We start from the raw sequence: 10,746 nt of genomic DNA, 5'->3' as shown, positions 1-10,746 counted from the left end.
CCAGAAGAGTCAACCTGACCAGGGGTTCCAAAATGAGCAGCCCATGATCAAGAGAATTCCCATAATGTCAATCATAAACTAAAAGTGGATGCATTCAATACTACTGAAGTAGATGAGGTAATCACCTAGGACTCATAGAAAACCCCAACCTCCCTAATTTTGAGTGATTGAATATCAAAAGGATGCCTTTCTTCCATAACAAAGTGGCACCACAAGTGAACCTACATGCCCAACATCACTCGAGGTTATACCTTCTATATTCTCCAAGCAGATCTATCATAGATGGGTTACTAGGTCTATTATCTTTATTATTATATTATGCACCTAATTTTTTGAGGCCATTCAAGGCCCAGAAGCCCAAGTACCCTCTTAGGGCACACTTACATCAATGTCATTATGTGAACCCAACCCATTTTCATGTATGCTCGAGCGCTTTTAGCCCACAAGAGCATGCATCGATGAAGGTTGTCAAAGCATCGATGAAGGTTGTCAAAAAGTATAAGTGTGGATTTATTCATGTATTATGGTACTTCCTTACGTGCCTTACGAATTCTTAATAGACCCCAGCTCGCTCGTGAGCTAACGAAATGTAAACAATGGCTCACATGAATCATACATCAAGTTCAACATTAAGAACATTCACATAAATGTGTGCATCACACTATGAAGGTCCCTTGAACCCTTCACGCAAACTTAAGATAATAAAACCATGCATAACATTCATATGACTTTCAACAAATGCACTTTCATTCATAACATCATTATCAAGCTCAAGAAAAACCAAACACATGCTCACATATGAAATTTCAAAGATTTATACACATTTACCTGCAAGTGTAAAATTTGTAGAGGTATAAGTGTGCATATATATAGGGCAGTCTTGCGATGAAAAATCGCTACACACACTAATATATATATTTCAATAGGTGCAGACCTGCGATGAAAATCAGTGTGCACACGAACTATATACATTTATTTTTCAGTAGTTGCATACCTGCGATGAAAATCACTACACACACAAGCTATACATATTTTTTTATAGGTGCAGACATGCGATAGAAATTGTTGCACACACGCACACTAATATATATTTTTTAATGGGTGCATATTTGCGATGAAAATCACTGCACACACTGATATAGTTATTTTTTTATAGGGTAGATGTGCGCCTATGCAGTCTGTGTATGAGACACAACCTGCATATGGCACTAGCTGTCATGTGCATTGCCACTTCTGCCAAGGCCATGATCTGAACTCACGCGGGTTTAGACCTTGGTCTGGATGGATCAATTGAACATAAAAAAATCAGTCAATTATGGACCTAATTCATGAATCCTTGCTTTGTTTTAGGTTCAAAACCTAAGCAAGGTTCATCATTAAATATATGTTTTGAAAGCCAATGAATATACTACTCACTGAAATACGCACTTAACAAAACAAAAGTTGCATATAATTTTTTTTCTAACTATTGGTCATGCACAAAATTTATTTTATTACGAATAACAATGCATTTACACCAAAATCCAACATAGAACACAAAGAACACGTTAGAATGCATATAGATTGAAACAACCATGAACATGAACTAGAAATTCAAAAATCATTGTTTGAAATGTATATGAATGAAGTTTAACCATGAAAAACATATATCTTACCAAAAATGATAACATTAAACGTATGTATGGGTTTTTTTCCATATGTACCCATGCTATTACCTCCATGTATTACTAGAATGCATGGATGTAGGAGTGAACCAAACTTTAGAACGTACAAGAGATATGTTGTATTTTCTTACCTTAGTCTTTCGAACAATAACAATGAATGAGTTGGTCGAGTGGATACTTTTCTTAACTCGTGTACAAAGGAGTTCATATGCACCTCTCTCTATACAAATTTTGGTAGGTGAAGCTCCTCAAAAACAAAAATGGAGGTTGAAGAGAAGATGAGGAAGATGGAGAAGACACACCCCAAAAAAATTGTAAATAGTGATTTGAGTTTCTTCCTCAAACCATGTTCTTATAGGTGTTTAGAGAGAGAGAAGGGTAGATGAGGATGGAGGGTTAGGAGATGTTTAAGAGAGATGAAGGATTGACAAGAGTCAACACCAACCTCTTTTTAGATCATTTTCCTACTTTCACGAAAAAAGAAAGAGGTAAACCCCCCATGTCATAACCTTGTCTTTCCTTGAAAGACAAGTTTATGACCCTTCAATAGGACCAAAGGCTTGCAAAGGAGAGAGAAGGGTTGTCCCCATCATGCGGGCCCCACTCCTCACAAAAAAATCAAAATTCCTTCACCCAAAAATTTGGATCTCAAACCGGTTTGGTCCAAAACCAAAAGCGATATGGGTCCAAACCCACAAGGATATTAATATTTTATTATTATTATTATTATTATTATTATTTGTTAATTGTCTACATATTAGGTCATATTTCTAAAATAATTATGTTAATAAATCAAAATTATAAATCTACTTATAACTTAGCATACTTTAAATTATATACTTGTTAATTATCAAACCATCACCAATTACTCACAATTTAGTGAATAAATGCTTAATGTCTAACAATTATATGACAAATAATCCTAATTAACAAAAATATTATTAAGTTAATGTTGTTAGCTAGGTACCAATCTAATTTTCCATCCAAAAGAGTAATTAATATTTATTTATTTATTTTATACTTAGCTAAAATTCTTTCTTACAAGGGTTTTATTAATTCACTTAGCTAGTTATGATTTATCTAGAAAATTAGTCACTAAGTTAATTAATTCAATCAAATAAATTAAAATCATAGTTTAGTTGCTAACTAATCAACTTTCTCAGTTTATTTATCAGTTAACTCCTAATTGCCATTGTATCAAAGTTAAGCCGAAAACATAGCACTTAAACACAATCAAACACATAGGTTAATAACTCAGAGAATATAGATTTTTTGCATTGCTTACAATATTTTCTATTTAAAATTCCAAAATTTTGTGGATCTTACATATTGTGATTGAATCAAAATCAGGGCAAGTTTACTTAGACCTATTATGATAATTCAATATGGATAGGCTTTAATGGATTGTTCAAGATTGTATTAACTAGATCAGATATAATCAAATCAGATTGAATTTGAATATACCTAGTTGAGGCAATTCGATTTGGTTAAACCAATTTAGTCAAGTTGGACCAAATAGAATCCAGTATTTAAATATTATATCTTATTGGCTTAAACTAGATAGACCAAAGTACAGGTCAATCTCTCTTAACCATACATATTGGTTGGATAAAATCAATGATAATTAATCTTGATTATACTAGTTAGCTCAAGTCAATGATAATTAATCTTGACTGAATGAATAGATCACATGTGTTTGTCCATGTGAATTGAAAACTAAAAATTTGGCTCAAACTCATGCAAATATATTTTAGGATTCATGTTAAAGATGGATTTGGATAAGAAAAATGGAATTATGAGATATTTTACTTTCCTATATACTTTGGATAACCTTGGCCAAAATTTTATATTGAATAAAAAAAGCATCATGTTGTATGTGGATCCATATTGCTAGTATGAGATCCAAGATTGTTTTATGTTGACATTGCATATTTTATTAGATATGATTTATTGGTATTTCATGCTTAGATGTCATTTATACATGGATTCAGTTTAATTCATATTTTTAATGAATATGGATAATGTAAAATTGGATAAGTTTTGATCCTATATATAAATTATGATTTAAACTACAATCAAATCGCAACGACTCATAATTAAGCATATGAATGAACTTGATATATAATCAATTCAGATTCATAGAATTGCATAACTATGTACTTGTATCAAACCCATTTTGAACATCTTGATGATAATATCTCAAGTTGATGTAGATGTGTAAAATCCATAATAGCATAATGAGATTCAAAAATATCTTAAAGGTTATGCTTTATTAATGATTTGTGATTTGTTACAAAATTATGTGATGGGTCTGAATAGTTGGGTGTTAGATATTTTTTGGATCCATGTATATAATAGATTTGGACTATAGTTAAATCCCATATAACTTATGTTTTTGCTTGAGTTATCAAACCTTGAATAAGATCAAATTTTTAACTTAACGATAACATCTCAAGTGAATTTTGTGACCCATATGAATACATTAGAATGAGTATTCTAATAATATGGATTTAAACTTTAGTCAAATCCTGCATGACCCATAATCAAATGCATAACCAAGTGGATATACTCTATGTTTGGATATGATAATATATCCATTCGACTTAGATGGTAATCATATGAATTTAAATAATAGACAAATTTTGTATAATATATTGTTGCTTTTGAAATAAACTTGATGCCTATCTTGTTTAGTTTAATGAGAATATCTCAAGTAGGATTTAAATATGAATTGAATTCAATAAACTTACTCTTAGATCTATATATGTATCTAAAGGTTCATGTGTTTATTTGATATGTCAAGATTTTTAAAAATAGGTTTATAACCTTTGATATAATCAATGTGATGAAATAGAAAAAGAATCATCCATCGAGTTTGGATCTAATTCATAACAAATTATGTTTAGAGGACTTATATTTTATCTTAAGAAATAATACATATGTTTGACATGTAATGATTTACATTGATTGTAATGTCCCAATTTTTGAGACTGAAAATTTAGGATTTTTTTTAAAATTCCTTTACACGATTTTTAAGAAACACAACGAAAACTCTTTTTTTATATGGTTCAAGCCTTGGGCAAGTTACAAATACAACACACACATAAGAATAGAATAACTAAATAAAACTATTGTTTGCATTTAAAATAAATCAAATACTAGTCTTGAATATTATTAGAATTTATAAGACTTAATCAAATAACCAAATAATAAAAATATTAAGTCCTCTCAAAGCTTTAAAGAATTGTGACCCTCTTGGCGCCACCCTGAGCCTACTATTATCACCCTCCAGCCTACTCATTACCTGAAATATTATAACTAGAGGCATAAGTCTACATCCTTAGTAGGTAATCACTAAAAAACATTATTGTAATAAAATAAAATAAAAATTGGGACTAAACCGTGTTCAGGAAAAATATAAGACAAATCATGTCAACTACAGAAACTTATTTAGGTTCAAAAAATTTATCCATATCTACAGAAAACTCTTTTTACAAAATCTTTTTATACATGTTACCATTCACCCAAATTGTTTTCAATTTATTTTGATCAGTTTTGGTTGGGTCTTTAGAACCATCAAAATCGTTGGTTGAAATAGTCCTGCAGACAGCAAAAAACTTGTGTTCTGTTGTAATAGCTGTTTTGGCCTTAAAACGGATCCAAATGAAGTGAAATAAGATTTTAAATTCAAACTTTGGATGTATAAAACATTTCAATATTTTTATTTTAATTTATGAACTTCATTTTTATGGAGATATCAAATTTTTTTTAAAACAGACCGGGATAAAAAAATGAGGACAAAAAAACTAAGATTCAAACTCATGCAAGATCCATTAAGCAAAAACAAGATTTAAGGTAAAAATCTATACAATCATGATTTTTTATGCTTTAAACATATTTACATCATCATACAATACGTATTTGCTCAGATTCATGCCAATCTTGCTAAAACAATAACATACATCATCCAAGAATCTTAAAACCTTGAGGAAATATCTTAAATATGATTACATCTATGTAAGAATCATAAGAAACTATAAACAATCATGAAAACATGTATTCTTTATGCAATAACATGTTCAATTATGCTAAACATGAAATAATCCATTATACATGCTCAGATCAACTTTCTTTATAAAAAAAACATCAAAACCCTAAAAACATTTTTGCCAAAACCTTCTTTAAAATGATTTTTTGCATACAAAAACATGGATTCAAGCATATAACGAATTTTCAAAACTTATAAAACTTATATTTCAGCAATATAACCTAAGATTAACGTATTAAACAAACTTCACTATGATGATACTCTAGATAAGAATATATGCTTGTTTGCTTTATTAGGATATGTAAGATTGATGTATTATTTGCACTAAGGGTTATGATAAAAAGATTATTGAAAATTTTATATATTTATCTGAGATAAACATAATTTAGATCATGATAGTAAAATGCTAGCAAAAAGATCTCATGATATCATAAAAAATCAATAGTTTATGTGAATAAATCTCAATCCTTAATCTGTATGTTAATATGAAAATTCATATATCTTGAAGATAGTTATTCTCAAAATATTATGAAAAAATTATTTTATGCATAGTATGATAAATTTGGGATGAGTAGAGAATTTCATATGTTCATAAGAGATACATTTATGATTAATGTAAAAACTAATATCAAAATTTTATGACATGTGAGTTATGTTTCACAATTAGAAAATTAACCTTTTTATTTGGTACATTGAAATAAAAATGAAAAACAGATTGCAAATGGATTGTTTACCTTCATGTGATATGAAAGGTGATTGAGTAAGAATGAAAGCAAATGACCTTTAAGGAATGAGAGTCAGAAAAGACTCAATTATGAATAAAAGTCTTACAAGAAATGTATGAGAAATCTACATAACTTGTGACTAGCATACGTGTAATAAAAGGCTTATGAATTAAGTATGAAAAAATTGCAGAATGCGTGACTAGCATATAAAGCCTACTAAAGCAAAACCCAAAAATGAGAGTAAGCTTGATGATGCAATTATTCTTTATGACCAAGTGAAAGATGTAAGATTGTAGCCATAAGACAACCGTTGGGAATGACACTCCAACGGTTGCACCCTCCCAAATAATCTAACAGTCTTTATGTTAAGGGATCAACCATTGAGTTGAAGGAATATTTCTTCTTTGAGCACACCTAATCCAACACCCTTTGATGGATAAAGATATGGTCCTAGAGGCCGGTTTCCATATACAGATGAATACAAAAAGTCTGTAACAGAAACATTAGAAATCATACATACAGTCAAAGAAAGATGATTTGATTCAAAGTCAATGCTTTTGATGACTTATTCCATAATTAAGTATGCCCTTCGATTTAGGTTCACCTTCCACAATCTAACAAACTTTCCTTCATTGTAGAGTCTTTCCTTGTTTTTCATCAAGGCTGAGTTTACTTTCCGACGTTGAAATATTTCCCTGTTAATTCTCCAAAGTTTCACGTGGATTGGGTTTGCTGGCCTTCCCCAATTTACTTTGCAACGTCTCACATGAATTGATATTGCTGAATTGGTTTGTGCGTGAAATCTTGCTCACAATACAAGTTACTTTTCTTTTAAGCTGAAAATCTGAAGCAAACAATTTTGACAAGTGCATCACCCATTCCATAGTGTAAAAAAATATAGGAAGAACATATGCATTGCAATATCAACACAAAAACAACTTCAAGGCAAAAGACTGCAAATTGAAGAACTCATGGAAAAAAGGGGGATGCAACTGTAGAGAAAAGTAGGGGTGGCAAAACCTGACACGACCCGCCAACCCGCCTGTTAGGCGGGTTCGGGTTGGGCTTAAACTAACCCGTTTAATAAATGGGTCGACCCGCCTAACCCACTTATTAAACGGGTCAGGTTCGTGTTAGGGGTATGCCAACCCGCCAACCCGGCTGACCCGTTTAATAAACGGGTTAGGCGGGACGGTCAACCCGCCAACCCGTCCGCCAACCCAACCCGCTAAATGGGTGGGGTTCAGGTTGAGGTATGCTGACCCGCCGACCCGCCGGGTTGACCCGCCAACCCAACCCGATTGCCACCCCTAGAGAAAAGTAGGAAACCATTACAAAGGAAGAGTAAAATAACTAGAAACGCGCTGAAATTCCTTGATCAGTCAACCTGCAAAATATAGGCAAGAAAACATGGGTTACAACCAAGATACTCCCACAGGACACTGGATAGAAAAATAAACAAATGGATTGTGGAAAAAATAAAGAAACCAAAGCAATTAGACAAATAAAATGTGCATGCACGTTGCCACACAAATGAACAAAAAGTTTGAAAGGAAGGACACAAGAACACGCTTTTTTGTTGGCATGTCCTTAGTGACACTAACACGTATGGATACTATTTTAATATTTTAAAGTTTTATTTAAATAAAAATATATTTTTAACATTAAAGTTAAAAAATAATAATTTTTTATTTATTAAATTTTTTAAAAAGATTACACCCGCGTGTCCTATTTTTCAAAAAACATTCAAATCTGAAAGTAGAACCCACATCACGTGTCCTCTATCTACGTGTCTTTGTGACCACGTATGTCTTTAAACCCGAGGCAGAGATATAGAGGGGCCAAGCCAGGGAGGGCACGTGCCGCTCTGACACAAAAATCCCAACTAGGGAGGTGTAAAAGATAAATCCAAACCCGACCCAATCTAATAATTGGGTCTGAGTTGGGGTTTGGAGACAACTAAAAATTATGGACCCATATAGGTTAATAGGTTCGAAGCTACGTTGGGTCTTGAGTAGACCCCTTTTTAATTGAGTCTAAGATTACCCAGTTTGATTTAAGTTCGAGTTCAGGTCTGGGTATAGTTGAAAAATGTAGACCCATATGGGTTTGGGTATGATTTGTTCAGTTTTAGTTCAGGCCTTAATATGATTTGTATTTTTGACCTAATTACTCACCAATCAAAACAATATGCAAATTAATGAAAACAGCTATTAGTTAATATGATTATATGGTACTGAGAAGTTTATTAACTATTATAAATAATGTCAAAATCTAAATATTAAAACAATATCTCGATACCAACCACTCGTTTCTAAGTTGAAATAAAAAGACAGCAATTTCATATCATATTAAAAAAGGGTTCGGGCTTTAATTAATAGTGGGTTGAATTTCAAAGGGTCCGGTTTGAATCGGTACACATATAAAACGGGTTTGGGTATATAATCCGTTCAGGTACAAAGCGGGTTCGGTGTGGGTCGGTTTAAGAATGAAATAAGTTCGGGTCAGTTTGGTTTGGTTTTACATTATGTGGAACCATTTGGGTCAGGTGATCGAAACGTATTCAGGTCTTCGTTTGCAATACCTAAGACCACACCTGTTTTCGTTACTGGTCTATCTTTTGAACCCGACTAACCCCGTAACCCGTGCGTCTACTAAAATCAGGTCGGATCGGATACAATCAATTCAGAATGTCGGGTATACCTGACCCAGTTATACCCGTAGCCAGTTATACCCGTAGATTCCCCGCATTCAGTCGGGTCAGGGTGGGCAGTTCCCAAATTCGGACCCGACCCGACACATGCCCAAAAAAACCCCGATCGTCATCCCCCCTTCCTCGCCGTGATTACTCTCTCTCTCTCTCAGAGCGTACGAGCGGCGGCCTCTCCAGCGCAGCACCAGCTGCGGTCTCTCCAGAGCAGCACCAGCTGAGGTCTCTCCAGCGCCGGACTTGGTGATGGTCCTCTCTCTCTCTCTCTCTCTTTATGGAACGGAGGAGATGGGTATGGGCTGTGAGGCGTGAGTCCGTGCCCACTGGCCACTGTGCCCAATGCCCATTGCCCATTGCCCTGTCTTCTTCTTCATGTTCTTATTTCCATGGGATTTGATTTTAAGGCTTGTTTTTTTGTTTGTTAGGATTTATGATGTTTGTTAGGATTTAGTGTTAGTTCTTTTTTTAAACAGCATGAATGTTTAATTAGTGTTTTAGTTTTTTTTGTTTTCTTTTTTTCAATTAGAATTAGGCATGACTTCATGAATAATGAATGCTTGATTTTGGTTTGCATATTAAGGGTTTTGTTTTTTTAATTAGCATAATTCTTTGATTTTTTTTTTAATTTACGATATTGATTTGAATTTTTCTAAATGACATGGATGTTTAATTAGGGTTTTAGGGTTTTTTGTGTTGTTGTTCTTTTCCATTATCATTAAGCACGATTGCATTAATGAATGCTTGGTTTTGGTTTTGAAACCCCTAAATCTTTGATTTTTGTTAGGATTTAAGTTTTTGATTTTGGTTTTTCAGATGACATGAATATTTAATTATGCTTTCTAGGAGTTTCTTTGTTTTTTTTTTCAATCAGCATCAAACATGAATCCATTAATGCATGCTTGATTTTGGTTAGGATTTTAAGGTTTTTTTTTTCAATTAGCATATCTATCAATGGTGTTTGCTAAGATTTAGGGTTTTGATTTGTTTTTTTTTTAAATGGCATAAATGTTTAGTCATGGATTTAAGTTTTTTTTTCCCAATTACCATTAGGCAGGAATCGATGAATGCTTGATTTCGGTTAGAATATTAGTTTTTTTTTTTATCAATTAGCATAGTTTCCTTTTTACTGTCCATCTGTGCCCACCCTAGTTTAGATTCTTGGCTCTGCCCCTGCACAAAACCAAAGAGAAAGAAATCTAAAAAGCTGCAAAGAACCAAAACACAAAGCTAAACATATTTTAAATCAAGTAATAAGAAATAAGAGAGAGAAAGAAATAAGAGAGGGAAAGCGAGAGCATGTGTAACACAAATAGCGAGAGACAAAGCCCAAAACGCTAACAATTAACAAAGACAAAAGATGTAAATGGTTCGGATTCGAGTCAGATGTCGCCAATACCATGTTCTACTAAAAGGATGTTGGCTAAACCAGTCACCTATATCATTCAAGGTATTTTCTTGGAGAGATTTTCAAAAGTTGGTTTTCTTGAGGAAATATCGGGAAAATCTCAGGAGTTTAAAACATTGAAAAATATAATAAAAAAGATAAGAAAATAATAGTCTTTCATTATTTTTCTTGCAAAATATAAAGAAACAAGTTTT

General features: G+C 32.7%; 1 protein-coding gene across 3 annotated transcripts in view; it reads left to right on the top strand.

The window, feature by feature from the left end:
• The first annotated feature begins 9,290 nt into the window (after positions 1-9,290).
• Positions 9,291-10,746, top strand: part of LPXA (bacterial transferase hexapeptide repeat-containing protein) — a 43,724-nt gene continuing 42,268 nt past the window's right edge. For 2 of the 3 annotated variants that reach the window (XM_090016302.1, XM_090016304.1), the window contains exon 1: positions 9,343-9,396. The gene's annotated coding sequence lies outside the window, so the exon portion shown is untranslated. Of the gene's footprint in view, positions 9,397-10,746 lie in introns of all 3 variants that reach the window. The other variant, XM_090016303.1, reaches the window with a different exon arrangement.

The sequence above is a fragment of the Nuphar pumila genome, chromosome 8 (assembly GCF_984573655.1).
Source record: "Nuphar pumila chromosome 8, dmNupPumi1.hap1.1, whole genome shotgun sequence".
NCBI classification, from domain to species: domain Eukaryota; kingdom Viridiplantae; phylum Streptophyta; class Magnoliopsida; order Nymphaeales; family Nymphaeaceae; genus Nuphar; species Nuphar pumila.
This window is presented reverse-complemented; position numbering and strand designations above follow the sequence as displayed.